This window comes from Chionomys nivalis, chromosome 14 (assembly GCF_950005125.1).
Source record: "Chionomys nivalis chromosome 14, mChiNiv1.1, whole genome shotgun sequence".
NCBI classification, from domain to species: Eukaryota; Metazoa; Chordata; class Mammalia; order Rodentia; family Cricetidae; genus Chionomys; species Chionomys nivalis.
Window position 1 is genome coordinate 46,318,763 of NC_080099.1, and position 16,740 is coordinate 46,335,502.

Consider the following 16,740-nt stretch of genomic DNA (forward strand, 5'->3'; position numbering starts at 1 on the left):
GCTGTGTTGAGGAGCAAACAGCCAGGTCTGGCCTGGACCTATGTAGCTGAGGCTAGCGTTGAACTCCTGATCACCCTGCTTCTACCTCCTAGTGCTAGGATTACAGGAATTCATGACTTTGATTGGCTTTGCTTATTAATATGATGGGCTCCCAATGTTGCCCAGGCTGACTTCAAGATACTGTGCTCGTGGGATCTTCTGCCTCAAGTCTCTTAACTACCACTGTAGGCCTGCAAAGTAAGGCCTAGCTACAGCATCTTCAAACAAGACCAATAGAGTCTGCTCTCAGGAGGCTGAGGGAAGCCCAGCCTGGACAACAAAGGGAGATCGTTCCTTAAAATACTGTAGAGGACAGAACACTAGAAGCAGGGACTGGTTTCAAAGATTCATTCATTCATTCATTTTTGTTTGTTTGTTTGTTTATTTTTGAGGCAGAGTTTTTCTCTGTGTAGCCCTAACTGTCCTGAACTCCTAGCTGTCCTGAACTCCTGCAGACCAGGCTGGCCTTGAACTCTGTTTCATGATTACAAAGAAGATGCTCTATTGGTAAAGGTGCTTGTCCACCAAGCCTGACATGACCAACTCCCAGAAGTGGTCCCCCGAGCTGGGCATGGACCAGGATGTGAATCAGCCTGCCTAACGCCGACACTCAGCTTCTTTTTTTTTTTTTTTTAATATTTATTTATTTATTATGTGTACAATATTCTGTCTACATGTATGCCTGAAGGCCAGAAGAGGGCACCAGACCTCATTACAGATGGTTGTGAGCCACCATGTGGTTGCTGGGAATTAAACTCAGGACCTTTGGAAGAGCAGGCAATGCTCTTAACCTCTAAGCCATCTCTCCAGCCCGACACTCAGCTTCTTTTGACTGTGGGACAGCATCATTTGTGCTCCCTCTGGAGAGAAATCTGCCCATGTCGTTTGGGATCACAGTCCACGCTGGGACTGTGATTGGGAGGCCCGAAAAGGCAATCTACTTTATTTGTTTGTTTGTTTGTTTGTTTTGAGGACAGGGTCTTATTCTGTAGTCATGCTGCTTTGGAACTTGTAGGTGATCTTCCTAATTCTCCTGAGTGCTGGGACAGAGGTGAAATTAGCAAAGCCCTTGTAGGCCCAGACCGCAAGCGGTTTGTATGAGAAGTCCCGCGTCTTCCAGAAGAGTGAAGTCAGAGAGAAGGCACAGAGGGCAGTGAGCTTCCCAGAGAAGGGGTGACAAGATGGCTCCCACACCCATGTCTGACTGTTCAGTGAGAATGAGAGGAAGGCACTCTGCTTCCAGGCAAAAGCAAAGAACAAAGACTTGGAGGCAAAACCAGGCAAAGCCTGTACCATCTTGGCAAGACCTCGAATGCAAATGCGGAACTCAGCACACACAGCTCGAGCAAAACGCTAACCAACTGACTTACTGCAAGACTAAATAATATTTCTAGAGGCACTGCTGATACAACCTTTAAAGCGCTCGCCCACGGAGCTGCACTCTCAGCCCAAGGTCAGTGTTCTTCCAAGGCCACGATGATGATGATGGATCCTGTTCTGGCTCGTGCTTGTGATAGTAGTACTTGTTGGGTAGAGGCACGAGGATGAATATTTCTTTTTTTAAATTTTTTTAATGATTTATTTATTTTTATTTTATGTGCATTGTTACTTTGCCTGCATGTATGTCTGTCTCAGGGATCCCCTGCAACTGGAATTACAGACAGTTGTTGTTATTCTTTCTGCGGGGTTGGAAAGGAAACACGAGACACGTGGGGTCCCACGTGGGTAAACTTTAATGGGGGGGGGGACAACAGGTAAGGGACGGGGGGTGAAGAGACGAAAGGAAAAGAGGGAGGCGGGTTGAGACGTCCCGTTTTTAAGGGGGCTCCAGGTGTCTGGAGAAAACGTCCTGCGCATGCGTGGCTTCCCATTGGGCTGCTGGGGTTTGTAGTTCAGAGAAATCCAGGTGCATCTCGGAGAGTGTCCTGCGCATGTGCGGCCTTGTCTCCAAAAGGAACAGCAGTTGTGAATGTCTGTGTGACATGTGACTGCTGGGAATTGAACCTGGGTCCTCTGAAAAAGCAGACAGTGCTCTTAACTGCTGAGCCATCTTTCCAGCCCTGAGGATGAGTATTTCAAGGACATTCTTGGCTGTGTATCAAGTTTGAGGCCAGCCTAGCCTGCATGAGATCCTGTCTGGAAAAAAATAAAAAATAAATAAAAGTAATGGTCCCCAAATCCGCAACTGCCAGGTCAGAGAACTCCTCCAATCAAATCCTTGGGATTCAGCCTAATTGGCTAGATCCAAGTCACATATCTATTTCAGACCAATCAATGTGGCCCAGAATCAGGGCACAAAGAATCCCCTAAAACCCTAAGGTAGCTGGGGTGAGGAAGGTCCTTTTTCTGGTGCTTCTCCTCCTAGTTCCAAAGTGGATTATAATTCCAAAATGAGATGGGTTGTGTGCCCCTTCTCCAAGAGTAACCAAGGTTGATGCCCCAAGAGTAACCAGGGTTGATGACATACAGAAGCGAGAATTTGAGAAGTTGGGTAGTGTCAGGCATTCTCAGGTCATATTTTAGCCTATCCTTAAGACTGTTTGTACTGGGCTTGGTGGCGCACGCCTTTAATCCCAGCACTCAGGAGGCAGAGGCTGGTTGATCTCTGTGAGTTCAAGGCCAGCCTGGTCTACAGAGAAAGTTCCAGGACAGCCAAGATTGTTACACAGAGAAACGCTGTCTCAAAAAAAATAAAAAAATAAATAAAATGAAAAGTATGCACATGGATATATGTTGGTATATACGCATGCATGTACGTATGTGTGTGCATGTGGAGGCAGTGGAGGCAACCTAGTCTCATAGCCAGACCCTGAGCCTTACATGACTCCTCCATCAGCTAGTACTTCTCAGAGCTCAGTTGCTGGACAGCATCCTTAGCCCAGCTCTGCTAGCTGGAAGGAAGCTCCACGAAGGTTCCCTAGTAAGGCAGTGTGCTGAGGGCTCCTTGCGTGTGTCCATGGGCCCACCTGATGCTTTCGTTCACTTCTAGTCTTGGTTCAGCTCTTTTCCTTCCGTGTGTGCCTTTTACAGAGTAAGAGCCCAAGAAGGCCAGTCTTCCGAAAGGAAGATTATGGCCAAGTGCACCCCACCTTTTAGCCAGGAGTTAGGTGTGGTTGTTACCTTTCGAAAGCAAAGAGAACCACAGGGCCAGCTCCAGGATAGGGGGACAGCTTGCAGGCCCATCCAGAGCTAACGACCTTCAGTTAGGTTCACCGGGACAGCAGTAACCTTTCTGTAATTCTGCTCTTCCTTAGCATCTGGAGCAGGTACTTGGAGTCAAAATGACAGAGGTTTGAATTCTGGGTTAGCTGGGCAGACTTGGCTCGCTCTCTCCAGTCTTGGCATTCCCATCTGTAAAACAGGGACAATGCAAGGGTGGCCAGACCTCAAAGGGTAGTGCCATAGTGATGAGATAGTGCACACCAGGTGCTGGCCACACTACAGCAGCAGCTCCTCCATAGAGAGACAGCTGTTGCTACTCTTTTTCAACCTCTGAGCCTAGCCCTTAGCCTGGAGCTCAAGGTGGCCGTGTCTGGACCTCAGTTTCTCCATTTGTCCTTCCAGCTTTTACACTCATGGAGTGGGTGACTAGGATGATCTCACTGAAGGGAGGACCCCTCCCACATGGGTCAGTTCATGGGGGGGGGCATGCGACAGTGCCCAACCAACATTTTCACCAGGCTGGGCAGGCAGCGCCAGGCAGGCGGGAGCTGGTCAGGTTTTTAATTGAACGCGATGCAAATGAAATGTAAATACCATGCAAATAAGCTCTTGCCAGGAGGTGCTGGGCTGAGAGCAGAGGGAGCAGGGAGGGGATTGCTGAGCAGGGATCCCTTCTTGGGTGGGGGGTCTCTTTCCCCTGACCGTCCACACCCACCCACCATGTTGATTACCCAGCCTGGCCATTTCAGAAAGGCAACAGTGGTACTTTATTCCCCCCTACAGCTTCCCAGACTCCCTTCCCTAACCCTACTGCTCTTGGTGATAGTGGGGTGCTCTAAGGAAAAGCAAGGGATAGGGAGAGGTTGACACAGTCACGCAGAAAGACACACCAATAAACACAGAGACAAGCATGCGGAAACACATTCCCGCCCCAGACCTTGCAACACCCAGGCCCACTTGGACGCAGCCAGCCACACATAAATATACTCAAGTGCACATTTAGTCATACACATAGTGACAGAGACAGACAACCCAGTCACAGAGGCATGGATGCACACACACTGCCGTGTCTTGAGGGCTGCAACCGGTCTGAGAGAGCCGGGTGTGGGGGTGTAAGACACCCTGTGTGGTCAGAGCCTGGTGGTCAGCCAGGAGGGGGATTTTTCAGGGTGGCCTGGGCCCTTTGCCCAGCCCCCATCCCAACACGGGACCAAACCCCCCGACTCACAGTTAGGAGATTCCAGGTGCTAGTCCATCCCCAAGCACTCTGGACCCCATCTTGGAATCGGCAGTTTCTCGACTTGCCCCACAGCCCCTACTTCTGAGACTGACATCTTTTGGGAGAGGCTGGCGCAGAGTGACAGGGTCATCCTGCCAAGGGCTAAGGGATGTGGTGCAGGGGAAGAGGGTGTGGGGTGGGGATGGGCAGTGTGGCAAACTCTTATTCCACTCTTCACATCTGAGGGTGGTCCCATCCCCCTCTCCGAGGTGACTCACGCCCTACATTTAACTCTCATTAAGAGCTTCTGGGCCCAGCTGGAGGGACAACCGCCAACTTCCCCCAACAGACAGGGAGCTCTGGGTGGGCCGCCCTCGCAGCCTCAGTTTCCCCCTAGGGGCTTGGCCCAGGGACAACAACTGCGTGGGAAGCAGAGCTCACAGTCCCGTTGGCCTTGGCAAGGGCTGTCCTCCAACCCAAGGAATGAGGGACTGGGTGTGGCTTCTTCCAGGAACCACCCTCCCCAGACCCTTCCGGATGCGTTGCAGCCTCATTCAGCCTCAGAGCTTGGCCCACACGACACGACGGGAAGAAGAGGAGGAGGTGACGGCGTGGGTCCCAGGGGACCGAAGTTACTGGTGATCTCGCCAACAGTGCTTCTCCGACACTCCCACCCCCACCCCACCCCCAGTGTGCAGGCTGGGACAGGGTGGACTGAGACTGGCCAAGGATCCACGGCGGTCCCTCCCGTCCTCGGTAGCTCCCAGGGAGCCCGGCACCGTGCGAGGGTCCCGGCCACCTCGGGAGACCCAGTTGAGCTCGCCTCGCCACCGCCCTCCCCCTCCGCGGTTCTGTGGGAAGAAGGCAGCTGGGGCGGGGGTGGCCGCGGGAGCGTCTTGCCCGTGTGATCGTGCCGAGCGGGGAACTCGGGGCCATGTGGGAAAGACATTAGTGCCGGCCGCCCTGCCAGCCAGGAATGCGCCCCCCGCTCCGCAGTCACCGCCTGCCTGGCCCAGAAACGGTGACTCACACGCTCCGTGTTCCTACCCCCTCGGCGCGCACCCTGCGCGGCCCACCAAGGGCCTGGCCCGCGCTCCCAGCCTCCCTGCCTCGGCTGCTGCAGGGCCCGCTACCTGCCTCGCCCAGCTTCCGCTGTGCCCAGCGTCGGGGATTGGGGAATCTGGAGCCACAAAGTAGCTCTGGAGTGTCCTTGGACGTCCATGCTTCCCCCTCCACACAGGCTTGCCTGTTCTGGGCTTGCTCGGAATAGCCACCCCTTTGGGACTTATTACCCGAGGCTGCCTCCCCCACTGCGGAAACATTCACCTCGGGATCCCCACACTCAGCTCAAGGCCAAGAACTCAGGGCAGATTAAAAATAATAACAAGGAGCAAGGGCAACATCTTGAGGCAGGAAACAGGACCTTTGTGTGGGAGGGCTGTCCCAGGGTCACTTATGTCAGAAGGCATATGACTGTGGACCCTTACTCTCTTGTTCCATCTTTGCTTAGATCCACCCGAAGTACCCATCCCTTGGCTAACAGGGCAGCCTATGCGGAAATGCCGTCTTTAGTTGTCAGCTAGGGACCAGCTGCTGAGGCCCGTCTTGAGGATTTGGGGATACTACTATTAATCAGGGTTATTTAACAAACACAACATGCCCTACCTTTGACAGGCTCCAACCTTAGTTTGTGTATTGCGATTCAGGGCCTGAAGCAACCCAGGCCGTCCAGGAACTAGCAGAGAATGTCCTTGAATGTTTCTGATTTTCCCGGTCTCCACCTCTGCCTCCTCCACGTCCAGAGCGCTGGGATTACAGACTTGGGCCATTAAGTCTGGTTTTAGTGTTGGGGCTCGAATCCAGGGTTTCTGGCAGGGCATGCACTCTACCAACTGACCGCATCTCCAGTCCCTTGTTTTGTCTTCTGGACAGGCTGGTCTGGAATCCACGGTCCTCCCCAGTGCTGTGAGGACCTTGTTACTGTCACCCTTTCACAGATGAAGAAACTGAGGCTCGGAGCAGCAGGTGACGACCTAAGAGACAGAAGTGGGTCCATACCCAGGGCTGTGGACACCCCAGGCCCCCTAACTCTGCAGATTAGATACAGGAGCATCTGTTTGCCCACCTGCTGGACCTGCAAAACCAAACGGTTCTAGTAGGCAGCAGCCCCTTGCCTCTGCTGCCCTCCTTGGGAACCCTGCAACCAGCCTCCCACCCAAGGCCACCTCTCATAACGTTTAATAAGAGGTAATAGCACCAAGCAGCAGGCATCAGCCTCATTTTCAATTATCTAATTTACATTTAATTTTCCCCACCAATGTGATGTAGTTTATTAATGTTTTACCTAAGAGCACCCTTTCACAGTCTGAAAATGCCTTCACCAAACTAATGGGCACTGGACTGGTTGGTTGTCTTGGAAGAATGATCTGGTGCACAGTAGACCCCAGCAGGGGTCTCAGGCCACAACGTCCAACAACCAACAGTTCTTAGCACTTTTTGTTTTCGAGACAGGGTTTTTCTGTGTAGCCCTGACTTTTCTGGGACTTATTCAGAGATCTGCCTGCCTCTGCCTCCCTCACACTGGAGTGCCGGGATTAAAGGTATGTACCACCACTGCCCAGCTTGCACTAGAATAATTAATGGACAAATATCCCAGAATTCTTTCGGAACGTGTCTCTTTCCAACTAGCCTCCAGAAATAAAGATCATGCTTCCATGTTTATGGGACTTGAATCTATATACCTATTTCTCTTTTCTTTCTTCCTTTCTTTCCTTTTTTCCCCTTTTTTTCTAGACAGGGTCTTTGTTGTATAGACAAGGTTCACAGAGATCCTCTTGCCTCTGCTTCCTTACTGTGGGTTTTCAAGCACTCTTCCTCCCCAGTTCAGTAAGAGAAAGGTTGCTCTGATTCAGGGCATAGCCACTTAAGAAGAGTGAGAACAGCCCAGCACTCAGGACGTAGAGATAGGCAGATCTCTGTGAGTTCCAGGCTGTTACACAGAGAAACCCTGTATTGAAGAAAACAAAAGAGTGAGAGCTTCTGAGGGCCTTAGAGGTAGTCAGCCAGGGCCCTGACCTCTCATCCCTGGGCCTCTGTGTTTCTATGCAGCTTCTTTATTTCATAAAAAGGGAAACTGAGGCTCAGAGAAACCAGGAGACTATCCCAAGATCACACAGCAAACTGGGGTCAGAGAAAGAAGTAGAACCCATATTTTGGCCTCACACAGAGTGGGGACTTTGGGAAGCTCAGGCAGAGCACTATGTGATTAAGTTCAGACAGCACCTTGGAATAAGGTCCATGCTGGGCCTGGGTGAGTACAAGTATATTCCCGTGTGTGTGTGTGTGTGTGTGTGTGTGTGTGTGTGTGTGTGTGTGTGTTGCTGGGAGTGAGGGGCGGGTGGATGGGGTGTCTAGGGAGCTGCTGCTGCCGCCTTCCTGGTATTTTTAGCCTTGAGAATGAGCTGAGCTCAGGGCTCTGAGATCTGGTTGTTGTTGGCAGTGAGGGAAATGGGAAGGTCCCCACCAACCTAAAGCTAAGTCAAGAGAAGGTGGGCATAGAGGGGAACAAGACTCAGGGACCCCAGGCCCTGACTATCTGCACTGTAGCCCACCCATATTCAAGTCATTCTTTTTCTTTGAATCTTAAGTACACTTATTTATTTATTGAGGAGGGTGGTGTGAATGCCACAGCACCTTTTTGAAGGTCAGAGAACTTGCCAGAATTGGTTCTCTCCCTCCACTATGTGGGCTCTAGGGGCCAATCTTAGTGGCAAGCGCCTTTACCTGCTGAGCCATTTTGCAGGCCCCAGATCATGCATTCTTTCTAATGCCCTCTTCCCAACAAGAAAGCCAAACTAGTAGGAACAGAAGCCCCAACTCTCCTACCCCAGTATCATCAGATTTTCTTGCTATGAGCTCTAGGCCTGCTCTTGCCTGGGCTAGATCAGAACTTCAGGGTTCCCATGACAACAAATGATAGCAACAGAGGCAGCTGGCCCCAAGGTCAGAGGTGAAAGGGGAGTGGCTTCTAGCGGAAAGTAACCTGTGTGGGCATGGACAAGGCTGAAGCACTCTAAATTAAGTCTACCCCTGGGCCTTGAACTCCCAGGAAAGGCCTTAGCACCAAGGCTGCTTGCTGCTAGGTGATATTCTCCCACTCCAGTGAGGAAAGCTGGGCACCGGAAGGGCAAGCTGACTATGCCTGTGTTTGAAATCATGAAACCAGTTTGAGTTGGGCTCAGATGGAAATCCTAGACCCTACCTCCCAACCCAGCACCATGTCAGTTCTAGGTTAGGGTCTCTTGGGATCCAGATGTTTCCTTATTTCCACGTCCAGGAAGTAAGGATCCTAAAGCCAGTCTGTAACTTGCATCCATTCTGTCCAGGTCCCTAAGAGGACAGGCCACTTCCTGAACACCTCACCTTAAGCTTCTGACATGAAATGGAGTGTTTTTGCTATCTCACAAAGAGCTAGGCCTCTCTTGGCAGGGGTCTTGGCCTCTGACAAGCTCCAGGAGCCCAGAGTGGAGCTGGAAGTTGCTCCGCACACCCAAGTGGACTAAAGGCTAACGTCATTCTACTGCAGTGCCCCCAAATGTTGCTGAGTCCTGAGAGCACTCACTGGCTCCCCCTGTCCCAAGGTGAAGGACAAGCACTTATCCTTCATGGCTCCACCAGCATGGCTTTACTGCCCAAGGAGTTTCTGTAGCTCTCTTTGTTTCTTGTTCTTTTTTTTCTTCTTCTTTCTTTTTTCTTTTTCTGGCTTTTTTTGTTTGTTTGTTTGTTTTCAAGACAGGGTGTCTCTGTAGCTTTGGAGCCTGTCCTGGAACTAGCTCTGTAGACCAGGCTGGCCTCGAACTCACAGAGATCCGCCTCCCTCTGCCTCCCGAGTGCTGGGATTAAAGGCGTGCACCACCACCGCCCGGCTTTTTTTGGCTTTTTGAAACAGGGTTTCTCTGTCGCTTTGGCGCCTGTCCTGGAATTTGCTCTGTAGACTAGGCTGGCCTCAAATTCACAGAGATTCACCTGCCTCTGCCTCCCAAGTGCTGGAGTGCTGGGATTAAAGGCGTGCGCCACCATACCAGGCCCTAAAGCTCTTATGAAAACAGCATGGCTGGGAGTGGTGGGTGCAGGCCTTTGGATGCCAGCTCTCTAGGCAAAGTCAGGCAGATCTCTGAGTTTGAGGCCACCATGGTCAACCTGTCTTAAAAAAAAGTTTGTGTTTTTTGTTTGTTTATTTTTGTTTGTTTGTTTTGAGACAGGGTTTCTCTGTAGCTTTGGAGCCTATCCTGGGACTAGCTCTTGTAGACCAGGCTGGCCTTGAACTCACAGAGATCCACCTGCCTCTGCCTCCTGAGTGCTGGAATTAAAGGTGTGCGCCACCACTGCCCGGTGAAAAAAAGTTTTTTAATTAAAAAAAAAAAAAAGCAAGCAAATAATATGATGGGTGCTGAGGAGATGGCATAGTGGTTTAGGCACTGCTTGCTTTTCCAGAGGACACAGGTTCAATTCCTAGCACCCACATGGTGGTTTATAAACATCTATAATGCTAGTCCCAGGAGATCAAATGTCCTCTTCAATCCTCCACGGACACTGACATACAATGAAGGCAAACACTCATGCATATAAAATAAATAAAAACCTGAGTGGGTGCATACATTTGTAATTCTGGACCTGGGAAGATGGAAATAGGTGAATCCCTGGGGTTTGCCAGCCAGCCAACCTAGACAAATTGATGAGCCTTAGGTCCCAGTGAGACTGTCTCAAAACAAAATAAGAAATAGGTGTTAATGGCTCCTGAGGAATGATACCTGAGGCTGACCTTTGACCTCCATCTGGACAAACATGCACAGATACATATAAACATGGATGCATGCTTACATGTAAACCTCACTCCCACACAAAAAGAAGCTGGTCCTTCACTTATGTCCAGAAAACTGTCTTTGTTCTTGGCTTTTGCCTCTTCCCACTCGCTCACCTCTCTTGTGCACTGTGGTTGTGAGGATGAGAGGTGGTGCTCCCTGTCTCTCTCTCTCTCTCTCTCTCTCTCTCTCTCTCTCTCTCTCTCTCTCTCTGTTCTCAACTGGGTTATGCTCTCTCTGTCTCTCTCTGTGTGTCTCAGCAGAGTCATGCTATGCTACAGCCCAAGCTGACCTCAAACTCGCAGCCAACTCTTATTTATAGGCATGCAGCCCCGCACACCTCTAGTAGGGAGTTCTCGAGGATGTTTTACACAGGCTTCTCATATTACCCTCATTGTATCTTGGAGACCTGATGCCAGTAACAGACAAGTAAACTGAGGCGGGAGGGGGGTGGTGAAGAGCAGCCCCTTGCTTGTCTAAGAGCCTGCATAAGGACACAATGCTCAGATCCGGGAGTGCCCACCATGCCTGGTTAGGTTCTTCTCCTCTGTCTTCTTGGAGTCCCTTCTTGGTTCCCTTTGCTGTACCAACCCTTGGTAGTCCCCAGCTTGTGGCCCTGAAGTTGGGATCCTCACGCTCAGATCTAACAGTTTTTCCACAGCGTCTTGTTTGCAATAGGCCCATGCAAACATTCCGACACCACTTAGCAGCTGACATTCACCAGAGACCAGGGCTCCCCCCTTACCACCCTGCTCTTTACCCAGGAGGCCCAAGCAAGCACACAGGTTAGTTCACCCAATGGGACCTCTGCGGGGCCAGGGGTGTCTCTTGTTTGGAGGAAGATAAGCAGAGAAAAGTCTATTTTCTGGTCTAACCGGAGCCCCACTTACTGCAACTTGTTGAAGATTAAAGTGGGGTGTCTGGCTGAGGAGCCTGAACTTTGGCTCCTCACCTTAGGGCTTTACTAACAGGCGCTTGTCCTGTTTCTACTTAGGATGTCAGGGTGAGCAGGAGGGGCAGGCCGGGGAGCATGACATTTGAATTCACCACACCTCTCTCTGACTTCCCCATGTAAACAGGTCCTGGGGGTGTCTCTCACCAGCTCTACTTTTAGGGCCAGGATGTCATGCAGGCCAGGGCCTCCTCCTCCTCCTCCTCCTCTCAGGGCTGCTGAGCTAGACTAAAACCAAGGAGACCACGGGATTGCTGCTTGATCCTCGGGGTCCCTGAGACCACCAAGAAAGAGCCAGAAAAGGTAAAAGGAACTTGGCCTTAGCTCCCAAAATCCTGCCACAAGTTAGATTGGCCACTGTAGGGACTTTGTGGTTTTTTGTTGTTGTTGTTGTTTTGTTTTCCGAGACAGGGTTTCTCTGTAGCTTTGGTGCCTGTCACAGAACTAGCTCTTGTAGACCAGACTGGCCTCGAACTCCCAGAGATCCGCCTGCCTCTGCCTCCCAAGTGCTGGGATTAAAGGCGTGCGCCACCACCGCCCGGCCACTGTAGGGACTTTGAAAGGCAGGGAAGATTCCCAACACAGAGCTATTTCTGGGGGTGTTTGGGAGGTGGGTGTACTCAGGGCTCAGCAGCCCTGAGAGGAGGAGGAGGAGGAGGAGGAGGAGGAGGAGGAGGAGGAGGAGGAGGAGGAGGAGGAGGAGGAGGAGGAGGAGGAGGAGGAGAGACACCCCCAGCACCTGTTTACATGGGGAACTCAGAGAGAGGGTACTAGGTGCCCTTGTGATGAGGCCAGCTGCAGGGTGATTAATCTTGTGAGGCTTGAGTGTTAACGCTACCCCCCCCCAGCCTCCCAGAGTCAACCCCACTCACACTGCCCCCCCAGGAGTTAATCTCTGCTCTGGGGACTTCTCAGCCCTCTCATTGGTGCATTAATTTTGAGGAACGCAGGAAGCAGGAACACAGTGGGGGGGGGGCGGGGAATGTTAGCCTCTCTGGAAAGATTTTGTGCCTAACAGCCAGTGAGGAAGGACCCCAAAAGATGAACCTAGGGTTCCCTTCAAAACCCAGCCCTTTCTGATTATAAGCTCCCATGTACTCCTGGTCTGTATCCCGATCATCCACAAGATGAACCCCAAATGCAGTTTGCAGTTTTGACAGCAGATGTCTCTGCTATTATGATTTATCAAAATGCTTAAGGTAAATAATACACACATATTTATAGTAGAGGAGTGGGTAGCACACTGGGAGGAGCTAAATGGGGAAGCAGGCTTTGGTGGAGCACCCTGCCTACCCTTGGTGTTCCCTACCAATGCCCAAAGACTGACTGACCCCAGTCCGACCCTAGGAGAGCAGGCTGGGGTGATACTTCCAGCCACCAGCCCAGGCTGGCCCCTGGGAGGGCAGGAAGAGACATAGCCTGTGGCTGGACTTGTCTTGCTGGGTCCCTGCCAGGCCTGGGAGGCAGCCACCTGGGGAAGTGGCTGAGCCAGCCTCACACTTCAGCCGTGTTTCCATGGCTTCACCGTATCCCCACTCCCGAGGGCTCTGTCGCCTTATCAACCGCAGAGCGGGCAGTGCCCTTGCCCTCGCTCGCTCTCACAGTGGCCAGTGTTCTGGGCCCCCAGCAGCTCTGCCTGTCAATCCTATTGTTGCAGGAGGCCCTGGGAGCTGGGGTGGGTTCCCCAGGGTGGGGAAGGGGAGGAGCTGCGTGAACTCAGGCTTTGTCCACTTTGCACCCCCAGAATTTCTACGCTTGCTGCTCTAGGTTAAGCCCTTATTCCCTATTCAGCACTTCTGTTATTTTTTTCCTAAACCTTTCTGGACTTGCGAATATTCGGTTAAAGGACTTTATGGGCTGGGTGTAGTAATACATGCCTGTAATCCCAACACTCAGAGGCTGAGGCAGGAGGATCCCACATGGGATATAGTGAAACCTTGTCTCAAACAAACAAATCTGGCTCCACTGGGTTTAGGTCTGTCAGGAGGGGGAAGGTTTGTTTGTTTCCAGACAAAGTCTGAAGCATAAGCAAGTGTTTACAAAATCAGCTGTGTGATCTTGCATCTTTCTCTCTTGCCCTATTTTTTGTCATCTATAAGGAGGGGATAATTGACCAATGCTCTCCTCATGGTTTTCTGGGCATATGGATGCAATGAACTGGCCCAGTGCTTGATTTACCAGTCACAAGCTCAGTGCACTGGAAGGCAGGAGGGTTTCACTGGTACCTCTAATCCAAGTGCTATGGATGCTTTTGGGGGTCTGCAGTACTGGGGAACCAGTCCAGTGCATTGTAGGCACTGAGTCATACTCTCTGCCTAGGGAGGCCGAGGCTCTTTTTAGTAAGTTTTCCTCATTTATGGACAGTGCCTCAATTATGATTAAAAAAAAATGCTCATAGGAAAAAAAAGTGTCAAAGAAGGGAAGATTTTTATTTAGCTCACAGGTTTCTTGTGAGACAGTCTTTGATGTGTAGCTCAGGCTGTCCTTGAACTCCTGACCCTCTTGCTTCCACCTTCCCAGTACTGAATATAGGCCTGGTCCACACACCTGACTCTACAGATGTTTCTTAGCACAGTTCTTGTGACAGGTGCCAATGACGCCTTTCGTGAACTCACGACCATGGTCTTGACAGCATGTGATGTCACCCAGAGTGGTTGCTACTGTGAGAAGAGAGATGTGGGTGCACCTGAGCTACTGGGAATCAGGGGGTGGAGTGTGTGTGTGTGTGTGTGTTGAAGAGGAGAGTGAGGGTCAGTCAGAAAGGACAGGAAACAGATGTGAGCCCCTAAAGCCTGGCATTTGAGGCAGGGTTAGTGGATAGTGTCCACCCTTAGCAGCTCAAATCCTCCAGCCCCAGAGGACCTGGTCCACCTCCTCTTCACACCCCCTGCTGCCTCTAAAGCCTGTTCTCTGAAGCCTTGTTTTCTGCAAGAGGGGAATTGTAATGCTGTTGGGAGATGGGAGGTGGCAGGCAGAGAAATGAGTGGCCAGCGGTCTCAGAAGACCCTCCCGCCCTTTCCAGCAAGCAGATGTGGCACTGAGGAGCAGGGCACACTGCAGAGCTGTATGACATGGGGACAACAAGGCCCAATCCCATCTGCAGGGGTTGGGATCTCTCTTTTAATTTTATGTGTATTGGTGTTTTGCCTGTATGTATGTCTGTGTGAGAGTGGAACCGTGGAACCGGACATGTGGGTACAGGGATTTGAACCCGGGTCCTATGGAAGAGCAGTTAGTGCTCTTAACCACGGAGCCATCTCTCCAGCCTTGGGTTGGGATCTCTTTTACTGTGGCCTGCTCATTCCAGTTATACTTGTCACAGCAGCAGCCCGTTGGGGGTGGGGGGACGGCGGGACAGGGAGGGCTGTGCAAATGACCTCCATCTGTGTATCTCTGGCACCTGGGAGGGAGTGGGAGCTGGTAGTGCAATCAGGTCAGACCCAAAAGGCCTTGATAGGCTGAGCCACGTGGATATCACGACCTTCTTCTTAGTAGTGTGAGCTGGGCTGGGCTGGGAGTGGAGGCTCCATGCCTAAATCTGCCCCAGAGTCACCAGTGTCATGTCCTTGCTGTGGATCTTGGCACTGTGAGGTGACCTTGTCGCTATGCAATGCACCTTGTCAAGTCCCTACTCTACATGTCCTGTGTTGCCCTTCTTTCCAGAACAGAGGCAAGGGTACTTGGCCAAGGTCATCCAACAAGGAGAAACACACACACAACATGGTGCCTGACACACCATGACCAGTACATGGGGAGGAACCCATATGTCCAGAGTCCCAGGCCCCCTCCCTACTCTGTTGGAGGCAGCTGGTCCTCTTCCCAAGGGAGTAAGGAGCCTGGGTGCTAATCAGCATCTTGCTTTTGGTGAGTCATGCACGTTCCTTATCTATAAAGCGGGTCATAATCCCAGTCCTGACGGTTGACCTGAGCCAAACCAAAACCAACTCAAACGGAAACCAGTCTGGACTGACGGCTGAGCTTCCAACTTGGCCACGTGCCAAGGGGAAGTTGTACCCTTCCAGAGCCCAGGTGTTGGCCTGCAATCACCCAGTACAGCTCCAGGAACTGCTGTTTCCTTCTTCCTGCACATCAAGCAAGCTCACAGGCTGGAGTCCTGTGTTAGACCTGGAGCACGGGACAGAGACATGGAGAGAGAGAGAGAGAGAGAGAGAGAGAGAGAGAGAGAGAGAGAGAGAGAGAGAGAGAGAGAGAGAGAGAGAGAGAGAGAGAGAGTGTGTGTGGTGGTGGTTTCCGTGGGTAAGCCTGGCTGCGCCATGGGGGAAGGGTCGCTTGCCTGGCAGGCGCTGGACAGTCTGGGGTTGAAGTGGGAGGCCTTTGGCGGCCACAGAGAACAAAGGAGTCAGAGTTGCCAGGGTATTCTGTGGAGCTGAAGCCAGCAGTGGAAGGTCTGGGAGAGGGGCATTTCAACTGTGGGAAAAGCCTCTGCTGTCCCATGCCAACACCCGATGCAGCCTGAGCCTCTGGACCCATGCTGGGAATGAGATGCCCCAGAACCCTGTGCTCTCCCTAGAACTGCACAGCTGTTGGGTGGGGAACAGGAGATGCTGGAGGCAGACACACACAGAGCAATGGGCCTGCAACCCCTGGGATCCCATGGGCACACTGACAAATTTATATCGCCGCCCCCCCCCCCCCAGCATTGTGCAGGCAATATGCAGGGACCCAGCATGGTCATTACTTACATCACACATACTCTCTCTGGTGTCTCAGGGCCACATCGATGACAGTCATGGACACTTAGTATTATGAAGTTTTGTCCCAGGGTCAACGTAGTTGTATATTCAATACCATAAACTAAGTATCACCTAATGTTATGCACTCAGTTGTACAGCCTGATATCACACTGGGTTTGTACTGTACTGTACAAGGTCACAGGATCACACAAACATCACTGACCGTCCCAATGACATCATTCATATATGAACCCATGGCCACATGAGTTCCGCATCGTTTCAAGCCCACTTTCATGTCACACTCAATGGTACAAGTAGTCATATTCGGGGACATGACCTCACAAGGTTTTGCTGGGCCTTAAGAGCCCCACCCCCCACCGTCCATCTCTTTCTCACACACACAAGGTCCCTGTGTTGCTCTTCTTGTCTCTAGCAGTGTGAGACACACACACACACTGGACTTGACTCCAGCAGTGTGTCCAGCCTCTCATACCTTGCTACCCTCAAAGCTGGTTCTGAATGCTGGGCCCCCAGAAGGGCTACAGGACGCTGGGTGAAGGCTCCTCAATCACCAGGTCTTATTTACTGTCCTGGCAGAGAAAGGGCTACTTCCACCCTCCACCCCAGGGTTCATTGTCAGCAGAAGAGGTGCAAAACGGAGATAAAGGTGACAAGGAGACCAACAGGTGTGTGAAGGCTAGGTCACAGGAGTTGGAGACCCTACAACCTTATGGCCAGAAAGCAGGATGACTGGCTGGCTGGTGAGCAGCGGCCGGACTGCGCGTGGGCTGTGTGTTAGGACTCGGCCTTAGG

The 16,740-nt window shown here is 51.7% G+C and overlaps 1 long non-coding RNA gene across 1 annotated transcript; it reads right to left on the reverse strand.

The window, feature by feature from the left end:
- Nucleotides 1–1,789: 1,789 nt before the first annotated feature.
- Nucleotides 1,790–6,155, reverse strand: LOC130887038 (uncharacterized). Its single transcript, XR_009058315.1, has 3 exons — nt 6,086–6,155; nt 3,160–3,390; nt 1,790–2,175 (listed from the first exon to the last, which is right to left on the reverse strand). It is a non-coding gene; the product is annotated as an uncharacterized LOC130887038 (long non-coding RNA).
- Between the last annotated feature and the right edge of the window lie 10,585 nt (nt 6,156–16,740).